Source organism: Oncorhynchus gorbuscha, unplaced genomic scaffold (genome assembly GCF_021184085.1).
Source record: "Oncorhynchus gorbuscha isolate QuinsamMale2020 ecotype Even-year unplaced genomic scaffold, OgorEven_v1.0 Un_scaffold_635, whole genome shotgun sequence".
In the NCBI taxonomy this organism is placed as follows: domain Eukaryota; kingdom Metazoa; phylum Chordata; class Actinopteri; order Salmoniformes; family Salmonidae; genus Oncorhynchus; species Oncorhynchus gorbuscha.
Window position 1 is genome coordinate 236,072 of NW_025745747.1, and position 14,195 is coordinate 250,266.

General features: G+C 45.1%; 1 long non-coding RNA gene across 1 annotated transcript in view; it reads left to right on the top strand.

Annotated features, from left to right (window-relative positions):
* The window catches only part of LOC124019606, an 80,614-nt gene extending 69,649 nt beyond the window's left edge, over positions 1-10,965 (top strand). Inside the window, exons 3-4 of the long non-coding RNA XR_006835811.1 lie at positions 1,102-1,169; positions 9,884-10,965. This is a non-coding gene — a long non-coding RNA (uncharacterized LOC124019606). The remainder of the gene's footprint in view (positions 1-1,101; positions 1,170-9,883) is intronic.
* Positions 10,966-14,195: the final 3,230 nt, after the last annotated feature.

Genomic DNA, 14,195 nt, shown 5'->3' on the forward strand with positions numbered 1-14,195 from the left:
AGGCATGTTAACACAGGGATTACAGCATAAAGCACACAGAATAAAACCTTGGAGGAAATCACAGGAATGTTGCAGAGAAACTACAGGAACTATTGACCCCCCTTCTCCTTCCCCCGGGCGTCAACAGCATTTACACATGGATATAGTAAAAGAGACAGATGCAAACAAAACTCGAGCATTTTAATGGTCGTCAATGTAAAATCTATACAATGGCAAATTCCTCGGAGATGGGTGCGCTCACTGATTCACTAATGGTGTGCCTAGAGACATGCTAACCTGCTAACATGACGGTGTACCTAGAGACATGCTAACCTGCTAACATGACGGTGTACCTAGAGACATGCTAACCTGCTAACATGACGGTGTACCTAGAGACATGCTAACCTGCTAACATGACGGTGTACCTAGAGACATGCTAACCTGCTAACATGACTGTGTACCTGCTAACATGACTGTGTGCCTAGAGACATGCTAACCTGCTAACATGACTGTGTGCCTAGAGACATGCTAACCTGCTGACATGACTGTGTGCCTAGAGACATGCTAACCTGCTAACATGACTGTGTGCCTAGAGACATGCTAACCTGCTAACATGACTGTGTGCCTAGAGACATGACTGCTAACATGACTGCCTAGAGACATGCTAACATGACTGTGTTCCATACCAACATGACTGTGTGCCTAGAAACATGCTAACCTGCTAACATGACTGTGTTCCATACCAACATGACTGTGTGCCTAGAGACATGCTGAAACCTGCTAACATGACTTTCTGCCTGCTAACATGACTTTCTGCCTGCTAACATGACTTTCTGCCTGCTAACATGACTTTCTGCCTGCTAACATGACTTTCTGCCTGCTAACATGACTTTCTGCCTGCTAACATGACTTTCTGCCTGCTAACATGACTTTCTGCCTGCTAACATGACTTTCTGCCTGCTAACATGACTTTCTACCTGCTAACATGACTTTCTGCCTGCTAACATGACTTTCTGCCTGCTAACATGACTTTCTGCCTGCTAACATGACTGTGTCCCTGTGTGTATGCTATAACAGCTTTTACAGGACCACCAACTTACTGTTATATCTGTTGTTTTCCAGGTGATACCAAGCAACTAACATCAGGCAGAAGCTACATCGATGAAATTGGGAAGATGGACATTCAACAGGTAAGAATGACACTGAGTTCACATCCATTTAAATATTGCCCGTTTTCACAGTGGAATTCTATCTAGTCAGTCCTCTACTAACAGTCATACTGTAGATCAGTGTTCACAGTGGAATTCTATCTAGTCAGTCCTCTACTAACAGTCATACTGTAGATCAGTGTTCACAGTGGAATTCTATCTAGTCAGTCCTCTACTAACAGTCATACTGTAGATCAGTGTTCACAGTGGAATTCTATCTAGTCAGTCCTCTACTAACAGTCATACTGTAGATCAGTGTTCACAGTGGAATTCTATCTAGTCAGTCCTCTACTAACAGTCATACTGTAGATCAGTGTTCACAGTGGAATTCTATCTAGTCAGTCCTCTACTAACAGTCATACTGTAGATCAGTGTTCTAACAGTGGAAGTGTTTCTATCTAGTCAGTCCTCTACTAACAGTCATACTGTAGATCAGTGTTCCCAGTGGAATTCTATCTAGTCAGTCCTCTACTAACAGTCATACTGTAGATCAGTGTTCACAGTGGAATTCTATCTAGTCAGTCCTTTACTAACAGTCATACTGTAGATCAGTGTTCACAGTGGAATTCTATCTAGTCAGTCCTCTACTAACAGTCATACTGTAGATCAGTGTTCACAGTGGAATTCTATCTAGTCAGTCCTCTACTAACAGTCATACTGTAGATCAGTGTTCCCAGTGGAATTCTATCTAAATCAAATCAAATCAAATCAAATTTTATTTGTCACATACACATGGTTAGCAGATGTTAATGTGAGTGTAGCGAAATGCTTGTGCTTCTAGTTCCGACAATGCAGTGATAACCAACAAGTAATCTAACTAACAATTCCAAAACTACTGTCTTATACACAGTGTAAGGGGATAAAGAATATGTACATAAGGATATATGAATGAGTGATGGTACAGAGCAGCATACAGTAGATGGTATCGAGTACAGTATATACATATGAGATGAGTATGTAGACAAAGTAAACAAAGTGGCATATCTAGTCAGTCCTCTACTAACAGTCACACTGTAGATCAAACAGGACCAGTGGATGAGTACTGTAGCTGCCATTTGAGTTGTGATCTGGCAGGGTGGCATATGTATTCTGGGTGGGTGTCACCATCCACATCGACACAGTACTGTGAGCTCCCTCCACACCCACGTGAGCTCTTACACACACACACACACACACACACACACACACACACACACACACACACACACACACACACACACACACACACACACACACACACACACACACACACACACACACACACACACACACACACACACACACACACACACACACACACACACACACACACACACACACACACACACACACACACACACACACACACACACACACACACAACGCTGTGTAACTCACTCTAGTCATGACAGTATGGTAAAGAATGCAGAGGCCGAGGCACAACAGAGATATCACTTCAAACCCACAGGCCGGAGTCTCAGATCCTTTCAGTGTATTGAATGAATGGAGATATGCTCTGATGGGCCACATCAGAGCCATGCAGTCACCCATCTCAAAGGGAACTGTTGATATCTGGGCTGTGTAGCGCTGTGGCAGCCTGAATGAGAGGTGTGTGTGGGACGTAGAGGGACAATCACAGAGAATGGACGGTGCTCAGTGCACCACTATTAGGCTGGAGGTGGGACACCCAGATCTGACCCTGACTCAACAAGAACTCTCTCTCTCATAAGAGTGAGTCATAGTCTGAATCTTCCCTTCTCTCTCTCTCTGTCTCTCTCTCTCTCGTCTCTTTCTCTCTACTGGTTCTCTCTCTCTCTCTCTTCTCTTTCTCTCTACTGGTCCTCTCTCTCTCTCTCTCTCTCTCTCTCTCTCTCTCTCTCTCTCTCTCTCTCTCTCTCTCTCTCTCTCTCTCTATTTCATTCTCTCTCTCTCCTCTCTCTCTCTTCTCTCTATTTCATTCTCTGTCTCTCTATTTCATTCTCTCTCTTCTCTCTCTCCCTCTCTCTTCCCCCTCCCTATGTGAGAAGGTGAAGGGGAGCATTGTATTTGTCTGTGTGTGGATGTGGATGGCAGAGTACCAGTAGACAGGCAGATGTACCGATGAGCTGATAAGGAGAGTCGTAGGCAGCGCTTCAACCAACATGTACAGCCAATGTACAGCCAAATACGCACAACGTCAAGAAAGACAGGTACTCACAACTGTGATGTGTTGGCCATCAATGGTCTAAATCATAGAAGGAGAGATACGGGCCAGCCTCAGGCCCAGGCACCACAGACACACAGACAGGTTGAGGCCTGGTTTAGCAGGCTGATTCTGCTGCAATACTGGCTCAGCTTCAAGGTACAGATTCACAAAACCTTTAAGAACAAATATCTTCTTAACTGCCATTTTTTCCTTAACTATAGACTTATGAAGAAAGTTAAGCAACGTTGATATTCCTCAATACAGTTATTGGAAATGTTCTTAAGGTTTTTCCTAAGTTTCTTCCTAAGAAAAAAGTTAAGGAGAAATGGGATTCTTGAAAATAGTGTTTTAGGATCTCTTCTTGGAAATGTACTTAACTTTAGGACAGCTAAATCCTTGTCTTGAGACGAATGGATACTTTTGTAAACATGAACGTTTTCTTGCGCCACAGACACAGTTGGCTACTATTATATTTAAATATATTTAAATACAGCAAGAATACAGATTAAACACGCATTATCTAGCTAGCTAGTAATGAACAACATATTACAATATTCTAGAATGTGTTAAATAGCTAGCGCTATCACATCAATTTGCAAAGAAGAACTTGGTTAACTTAGCTAATGTAACGTCGTTAGCTATGTTGTTGTCTATAACGTTGTTACGTGTTAGCGAGCTAACGTAGCTACCTAACTTACCTGTCACGCAGTCCCTCTGCCACCATCTCTATGATGGACGTCACCTTCTCCTCCAGCTGGTCCACTTGAATGTTCTCTCAGCTCCCTTCTTCTTAGCAGCCACCTTGATGTCGGACCACTTGTTTTTTACGCCGTCACTGTCCCTTGCCATTCCCCCGATGGCAGAGACAGACTCGGCCACTCTCCCCTGCGGTAGAGGACATAGTAGTGAGAGTAGAATCCCTCGTGGTAGAGGACAGAGTAGCCAGAGTAGAATCCCTCGTGGTAGAGGACAGAGTAGCCAGAGAAGAATCCCTCGTGGTAGAGGACAGAGTAGCCAGAGTAGAATCCCTCGTGGTAGAGGACAGAGTAGCCAGAGTAGAATCCCTCGTGGTAGAGGACAGAGTAGCCAGAGTAGAATCCCTCGTGGTAGAGGACAGAGTAGCCAGAGTAGAACCCCTGGTGGTAGAGGACAGAGTAGCCAGAGTAGAATCCCTCGTGGTAGAGGACAGAGTAGAATCCCTCGTGGTAGAGGACAGAGTAGCTTGAGTAGAATCCCTCGTGGTAGAGGAAAGAGTAGCCAGAGTAGAATCCCTCGTGGTAGAGGACAGAGTAGAATCCCTCGTGGTAGAGGACAGAGTAGAATCCCTCGTGGTAGAGGACAGAGTAGCCATAGTAGAATCCCTCGTGGTAGAGGACAGAGTAGCCAGAGTAGAGTCCCTCGTGGTAGAGGACAGAGTAGCCATAGTAGAATCCCTTGTGGTAGAGGACAGAGTAGCCAGAGTAGAATCCCTCGTGGTAGAGGACAGAGTAGCCAGAGTAGAATCCCTCGTGGTAGAGGACAGAGTAGCCAGAGTAGAATCCCTCGTGGTAGAGGACAGAGTAGCCAGAGTAGAATCCCTCGTGGTAGAATCCCTCGTGGTGAAGAGAAAGACAGAGTAGAATCCCTCGTGGTAGAGGACAGAGTAGAGTAGAATCCCTCGTGGTAGAGGACAGAGTAGCCAGAGTAGAATCCCGTGGTAGAGGACAGGTAGAGGACAGAGTAGCCAGAGTAGAATCCCCTCCCTCGTGGTAGAGGACAGAGTAGAATCCCTCGTGGTAGAGGACAGAGTATCCCTCGTGGTAGAGGACAGAGTAGCTGTGGTAGAGGACAGAGTAGAATCCCTCGTGGTAGAGGACAGAGTAGCCAGAGTAGAATCCCTCGTGGTAGAGGACAGAGTAGCCAGTAGAATCCTCGTGGTAGAGGACAGAGTAGAATCCCTCGTGGTAGAGGACAGAGTAGCCAGAGTAGAATCCCTCGTGGTAGAGGACAGAGTAGAATCCCTCGTGGTAGAGGACAGAGTAGCCAGAGTAGAATCCCTCGTGGTAGAGGACAGAGTAGCCAGAGTAGAATCCCTCATGGTAGAGGACAGAGTAGAATCCCTCGTGGTAGAGGACAGAGTAGCTTGAGTAGAATCCCTCGTGGTAGAGGAAAGAGTAGCCAGAGTAGAATCCCTCGTGGTAGAGGACAGAGTAGAATCCCTCGTGGTAGAGGACAGAGTAGCCATAGTAGAATCCCTCGTGGTAGAGGACAGAGTAGCCAGAGTAGAGTCCCTCGTGGTAGAGGACAGAGTAGCCAGAGTAGTAGAATCCCTCGTGGTAGAGGACAGAGTAGCCAGAGTAGCCAGAGTAGAAGTAGAATCCCTTGTGGTAGAGGACAGAGTAGCCAGAGTAGAATCCCTCGTGGTAGAGGACAGAGTAGCCAGAGTAGAACCCCTGGTGGTAGAGGACAGAGTAGCCAGAGTAGAATCCCTCGTGGTAGAGGACAGAGTAGCTTGAGTAGAATCCCTCGTGGTAGAGGAAAGAGTAGCCAGAGTAGAATCCCTCGTGGTAGAGGACAGAGTAGAATCCCTCGTGGTAGAGGACAGAGTAGCCAGAGTAGAATCCCTCGTGGTAGAGGACAGAGTAGAATCCCTCGTGGTAGAGGACAGAGTAGCCAGAGTAGAATCCCCCGTGGTAGAGGACAGAGTAACCAGACTCGGCCTCTCTCGCCCATCCTCTCTTTTTGGTCTCAGCAGTGAACCTGCAGTTATCAAGTCTCCCCAACAGCAACCTTTTCCTGGCTGCTATTTCCTCCATCATCACTTCAAGCTCTTATTTACTGAAGTTTTTATTGCACTTTCCTTGGTTATCCATTTTTGGTTTTGATATAGCTAGTCTGATGGCTATAATGTGTGAAAAATAACGAAATAACCAAATCCTATCATCCCTGTCACATAAACGTATTTGTTAGTTTCAAGCATGTCACTAATGTCAATGCCACATAAGAAGATATTTACGAAGTTCCTAAGGAAACTACTCATTCCTAAGAACATTTTGAGGAATTGCATAATAAGACTAAGCAATTAGCCTATTAAAATGTTAATCTGACTACAGCAAAACCATGTGCTATCAAGTATTATAAGTTTAGCTGACGGAGATGGAGAAATGGTCATGAGATGTGGATATCAAAGCAAGTTTGTAAAATGAATGGATTCACATATAAGGCATAAAACTTCATTACTGTATAAGGCAATACTGACATTAACAAAGCATAATTCTAAACATGTAGATCCCACGGACAACATACAAGACAAATGTGAACAATGAACGAAGAGATGACTACAAGGCAAGATGCCTAGAAACCTGGGAAATGAGAAAATATCCTGCAACTGTTCTCCAATTGACTGGATACAGGATAAGAGAGAGAACAGCAGACCTCCGTTCCATGTCTAACATCTGAAGGTGTATCTTTTTCGAACCAAAGCGATACCAAGTTTACAGTAACCTGAACACCCAGGCCCCATCTCCACAGGGTTTCACAGCATCTAAAGGCTATGTGGAGGAGGAGCCCAATGGAAATAGACAATAAACCCCCATAGAGTCATGTAGAGTTCACCCTGTACAGATACAAGGTACCACAGAGATCCTACATCCATATAGATGGCATACACAGGAGGTTGGTGGCACCTTAATTGGGGAGGACCGGGTTAGAGGGGGAGGTATGCCAGGTAGGAGTGAGAGAGGGATGAGGTTAAGGGAGATAGAGGAGAGAGGGAGAGAATCAGGGACAGTGGATGGAGGGTTAGAGGGGGAGGTATGCAAGGTAGGAGTGAGAGAGGGATGAGGGTAAGGGAGGGAGAGAGAGAGTCAGGGACAGTGGATGGAGGGTTAGAGGGGGAGGTATGCCAGGTAGGAGTGAGAGAGGGATGAGGGTAAGAGAGAGAGAGAGTGTGTCAGGGACATTGGATGGAGGGTTAGATGGGGAGGTATGCCAGGTAGGAGTGAGAGAGGGATGAGGGTAAGGGAGGGAGAGAGAGAGTCAGGGACAGTGGATGGAGGGTTAGAGGGGAGGTATGCCAGGTCGGAGTGAGAGAGGGATGAGGGTAAGGGAGATAGAGGAGAGAGAGTCAGGGACAGTGGATAGAGGGTTAGAGGGGGAGGTATGCCAGGTAGGAGTGAGAGAGGGATGAGGGTAAGGGATGGAGAGAGAGAGAGAGTCAGGGACAGTGGATGGAGGGTTAGAGGGGTGGTATGCCAGGTAGGAGTGAGAGAGGGATGAGAGAGAGAGAGAGAGTCAGGGACAGTGGATGGAGGGTTAGAGGGGTGGTATGCCAGGTAGGAGTGAGAGAGGGATGAGAGAGAGAGAGAGAGTCAGGGACAGTGGATGGAGGGTTAGAGGGGTGGTATGCCAGGTAGGAGTGAGAGAGGGATGAGGGTAAGGGAGATAGAGGAGAGAGAGTCAGGGACAGTGGATGGAGGGTTAGAGGGGGAGGTATGCCAGGTAGGAGTGAGAGAGGGATGAGGGTAAGGGAGGGAGAGAGAGAGTCAGGGACAGTGGATGGAGGGTTAGAGGGGGAGGTATGCCAGGTAGGAGTGAGAGAGGGATGAGGGTAAGGGAGAGAGAGAGAGAGAATCAGGGCAGGCAGGTCAGACAGGTAGTGTTGGAATGTGACTCCCTGCAGGTATTATCAGGCTCAGGGCAGACAGAGCAGAAAGAAGAGCTATGTGTTGACAGATCACTCCCTGTCTATTGACACGTCCTTCCTCCCCTGAGGCTCTATATGATGAGACAGTCTCTCTGCCTAGTCTGCACCATCACCATGACAACCCATAAAAGAAGTCAACATCTCAGTGATGTCATTGTGTGGGTGGCTGTTGGGAAGGTTTGCAGCACAGGTTAATTAAAAGGCATTGATTTGTAAACAGGCCACCTTCTTGCACTACCTCACCCTGGGACTCCCCCGGGCTGCTTCAGATAGACCCCATAGTAACTAGAGTAGCGTTGGAAGCACTGAGGTTACGAATCAGCAAAACAGTGAGAATGCTAGCAGTCTCTTGTTCTCACATCAAAAAGCTTAATGAAACACCACAGCTGTTTTGGAATGAATTATTTCCCATTAGTCCCTCACATGGAATGTAACTCTGAGCACACGTGTGACATTTACAGAACATGATAATATTCCATCATAGTTTCTGGTAGATCGGGACTTTGTTAAACACAAGATATAACTGGTTTCCTTTAATCAGATGGGCCTCCTGTCTCTGTTTGAGCTCTGTGCCATTCTAGAAGGGGAATTGCTGAGGGTTGGTGGAGTGTTGATTGATGTGTGGTCCTCTAATCTAGCCTGGTACTGTACTATATTCCAGACATGGGTTCAAATAGTTTTGCTTTTTGTTCAAAACCAATACTATGTGACTATTTGAGTGTTGGCTTGGGCCTGCCCGTAGTGCCAGATGGGCAGGATTTCCAGATGTGGGACTATCCCATCGGTTCCATTGTGAAGGGAAAGCTCATTTGAAAGAAAACAACATACTATTTGAACCTAGGACTGTCCTTCAGTACTGGTGTCCAGCTGCATGCACTGTAGGCTGGCTCAATGTCATCCTCGTTGCTGGAAGCAGCTCCACTGCTCCATTGCTTTAACCTTGATATCCTCAACACTGGTAATGTAATAATTGGGATAATTCAGATCCATCCAGATTCATCCACAACGTCACGTTGAGTAAAGGCCCGCTGGATGGAATGCGCCTGTTGGCAACCCAATCTGCTCTGCTAGAGCCATCAACATTTCTGATGTCTTGATTTATTAACAAAGCATGTCCTCTGATTCCAGAATATTCTGGTTTAGATTTATTCCATTTTGTGGGGGGTTTGTTGGTCCTATCATTTGAGGGGGGGGGGTTTAGGCAAGAAGGAGTATTTTGAGTGCCTGTTTCCCAGAACAAGATTAAACCTACTTCTGGTCTAAAATGCACGGAGAGTCTTCATTGAAAGAGTCTCCATTGAAAGAGTCTTCATTGAAAGAGTCTCCATTGAAAGAGTCTCCATTGAAAGAGTCTCCATTGAAAGAGTCTTCATTGAAAGAGTCTTCATTGAAAGAGTCTCCATTGAAAGAGTCTTCATTGAAAGAGTCTTCATTGAAAGAGTCTTCATTGAAAGAGTCTTCATTGAAAGAGTCTTCATTGAAAGAGTCTTCATTGAAAGAGTCTTCATTGAAAGAGTCTTCATTGAAAGAGTCTTCATTGAAAGAGTCTTCATTGAAAGAGTCTCCATTGAAAGAGTCTCCATTGAAAGAGTCTCCATTGAAAGAGTCTCCATTGAAAGAGTCTCCATTGAAAGAGTCTCCATTGAAAGAGTCTCCATTGAAAGAGTCTTCATTGAAAGAGTCTTCATTGAAAGAGCTTTGAAGGTGCCGGACTTTATCTGTGTCAAACTTAACTGAGTATTTGAATGGGTCACTGTTTGGAATGAAGTGTGCATACGCTGTCTATTTTAGGACATCTTCAGGGATGTATGGACACTCAGTCATCTGCTCCTCTTGTTGTGTTTTCAGGGATGGAGAGAAGATGGCTACTGGATGTTCTCTGGACTGGATCCTGTATCAGCAGCAGCAGTGGAAGTTCCATGTTGGATCTGGCTATCATCAATATCATTTATTAATATCAGAATACAGACCTTTAGACTAATGTGAGGAGTGTTGTCCAGTGTTCCTCAGCCCCTTCTGGACAGGTACATAATGGGACACTTCACATTTCCTCAGCCCCTTCTGGACAGGTACATAATGGGACACTTCACATTTCCTCAGCCCCTTCTGGACAGGTACATAATGGGACCCTTCACATTTCCTCAGCCCCTTCTGGACAGGTACATAATGGGACACTTCACATTTCCTCAGCCCCTTCTGGACAGGTACAAAATGGGACACTTCACATTTCCTCAGCCCCTTCTGGACAGGTACATAATGGGACACTTCACGTTTCCTCAGCCCCTTCTGGACAGGTACATAATGGGACAGTCCACTTTTCATCACATCCTCCATGGAAAGTTACAGTCCACTTTAACCACCAACACCCCTTGCCCCCATAATGTACATGGGACAGTCTCACATTTCTTCTGGAATAAGACATGACAGTCATCCACTCCAGTTCACCCAATGGGATTCCAACGGAATGACTTTTATTCTACTGCACATGTCTAAAGGACTGCCTTTCTGTTTAAAACATCTATGACATCACACTGAGCTGCTGATGTACTTATTGAACATGATACATGTACTTCTATTTTCTAATTCACTATATTATGCTTTTATTGAAACTTGAAGAATGCTGAACAGATCCGTTGAAGATTTCTGAGGGCACTTCAATATGCCACTATTTCAACAACATAAAATAAGCCTGTATATTGAGACATGTTTACCTTCTCATCGTATCAAATGTGACAATATGACAGTACATTGCAGCACTTGCCACTTGTCAGGTCGCCATTGTAAACAATGATTTGTCTCACCTGGATAATTAAATGTTAGATTAAACAAATAATGCATTGTTCCTCGCCAGTTTTGCAAACCAGTTGAAATCTCTATACAAACAGCTTCAATCCAAACAGTAAATGTTGACATGTATTAATTACTGCTGTCAGAGTGTCTTATCTTCTCATCTATGGTAGTTTCATAGATGAGTACGTCATGTTGTCTATCTGTCTGGAGAGAGAGACCTAGATGAAGGGAGAGAGAGACTGCAAGTTCAAACCCCCGAGCTGACAAGGTACAAATCTGTCGTTCTGTTAACCCACTGTTCCTAGGCCGTCACTGAAAATAAGAATTTGTTCTTAACTGACTTGCCTAGTTAAATAAAATAAAGGTAAAACAAAGATGCATACACAGATAGAGAGAGAGAGAGAGAGAGAAAGAGAGAGGGAGAAGAGAGAAAGAGAGAGGGAGAAGAGAGAAAGAGAGAAGGAGAAAAGAGGTCTGAGGTCATCTGTGCTACCTATATCCCCCCATACGATGACAGCTTCTCCATCCTATAGGGGGAGATCAATCATTTCCAGGCCCAGGGACATGTACTAGTCTGTGGCGACCTAAATGCCAGAACTTGACAAGAACCTGACACCCTCAGCACACAGGGGGACAAACACCTACCTACAGGTGACAGCATTCCCCCATCATTATGCCCCACAAAACCGGTTACAACTCCTGCCGCTCTGTCGCACGCTGGGTATGTACATAGTCAATGGTAGGCTTCGAGGGGACTCCTACGGTAGGTACACCTATTGCTCATCTCTTGGCAGTAGTCATTTAGACTACTTTATCACTGACCTCAACCAAGATGTATGGATAAACCACTTCTCCAATATTTTTGGCTCTATAACAAAGAACAAACAGCAAAACCATGAACATGATCAAATACCGATCTTAGAATCAACTATTAAAGACTACCAAAACCCACTGGAATCTCCAATTACATAGAATGAACTACTGGACAAAATGCAAACCCTCCAACCCAAAAAGGCCTGTGGGGTTGATGGTATCCTAAATGAAATGATAAAATATACAGACCACAAATTCCAAATGGCAATACTTAAGCTCTTTAACATCATCCTCAACTTTGGCATATTCCCCAATATTTGGAACCAAGGACTGATCACCCCAATCCACAAAAGTGGAGACAAATATGACCCCAATAACTATCGTCAGATGTATGTCAACAGCAACCTTGGGAAAGTCCTCTGAATTGTCATTAACAGCAGACTCGTACATTTCCTCAGCGAAAACAATGTACCAAGCAAATGTCAAATGGTCTTTTAACCAAATTACCGTACTACGCACCCTAATTGACAAATGAACAAACCAAAACAAAGGCAAGGTCTTCTCATGCTTATTTTATTTTAAAAAATGTCTGGAAAGTGGTGTTGTGGGAAAACATACAGCATTATAAAATCCATGTACACAAACAACAAGTGTGCGGTTAAATTGGAAAAAAACACATTTCTTTCCACATGGTGGGGGGGGGGGTGAGACAGGGATTCAGCTTAAACCCCACTCTCTTCAACATATACACTGCTCAAAAAAATAAAGGGAACACTAAAATAACACATCCTAGATCTGAATGAATGAAATATTCTTATTAAATACTTGTTTCTTTACATAGTTGAATGTGCTGACAACACAAAAATTATCAATGGAAATCAAATGTATCAACCCATTGAGGTCTGGATTTGGAGTCACACTCAAAATTAAAGTGGAAAACCACACTACAGGCTGATCCAACTTTGATGTAATGTCCTTAAAACAAGTCAAAAAGAGGCTCAGTAGTGTGTGTGGCCTCCACGTGCCTGTATGACCTCCCTACAATGCCTGGGCATACTCCTGATGAGGTGGCGGATGGTCTCCTGAGGGATCTCCTCCCAGACCTGGACTAAAGCATCCGCCAACTCCTGGACAGTCTGTGGTGCAACGTGGCGTTGGTGGATGGAGCAAGACAAGATGTACCAGATGTGCTCAATTGGATTCAGGTCTGGGGAACGGGCGGGCCAGTCCATAGCATCAATGCCTTCCTCTTGCAGGAACTGCTGACACACTCCAGCCACATGAGGTCTAGCATTGTCTTGCACAAGGGGTCTGAGGATCTCATCTCGGTACCTAATGGGGCGGCAGGGTAGCCTAGTGGTTAGAGCGTTGGACTAGTAACCGGAAGGTTTCAAGTTCAAACCCCCGAGCTGACAAGCTACAAATCTGTCATTCTGCCCCTGAACAGGCATTTAACCCACTGTTCCTAGGCCGTCATTGAAAATAAGAATTTGTTCTTAACTGACTTGCCTAGTTAAATAAAGGTAAAATAAAAAATAAAATAAAAAATGGCAGTCAGGCTACCTCTGGCGAGCAGAAATGCCACCCCACACCATGACTGACCCACCGCCAAACCAGTCATGCTGGAGGATGTTGCAGGCAGCAAACGTTCTCCACGGCGTCTCCAGACTGTCACGACTGTCACGACTGTCATGTCTGTCACATGTGCTCAGTGTGAACCTGCTTTCATCTGTGAAGAGCACAGGGCGCCAGTGGCGAATTTGCCAATCTTGGTGTTCTCTGGCAAATGCCAAACGTCCTGCACGGTGTTGGGCTGTAAGCACAACCCCCACCTGTGGACGTCGGGCCCTCATACCACCCTCATGGAGTCTGTTTCTGACCGTTTGAGCAGACACATGCACATTTGTGGCCTGCTGGAGGTCATTTTGCAGGGCTCTGGCAGTGCTCCTCCTGCTCCTCCTTGCACAAAGGTAGCGGTCCTGCTGCTGGGTTGTTGCCCTCCTGCGGCCTCCTCCACGTCTCCTGATGTACTGACCTGTCTCCTGGTAGCGCCTCCATGCTCTGGACACTACGCTGACATACACAGCAAACCTTCTTGCCACATCTCGCATTGATGTGCCATCCTGGATGATTTGCCCTCCTCCTTCTCATCTCATATGTATATACTGTCCTCTATACCATCTACTGCATCTTGCCATCTTGATGTAATGTATCACTAGCCACTTTAAACAATGCCACTTTTTATAATGTTTTCATACCCTACATTACTCATCTCATATGTATATACTGTACTCTATACCATCTACTGCATCTTGCCTATGCCGTTCGGGCATCACTCATTCATATATGTACATATCCGTATTCATTCCTTTACACTTTACACTCGTGTATAAGGTAGTTGTTGTGAAATTGTTAGGTTATATTAGTTGTTAGATATTACTGCATGGTCGGAACTAGAAGCACAAGCATTTCGCTACACTCACATTAACATCTGCTAAACATGTGTATGTGACAAATACATTTGATTTGATTTGGTCTAGCAGTTAGTGGGTATTTA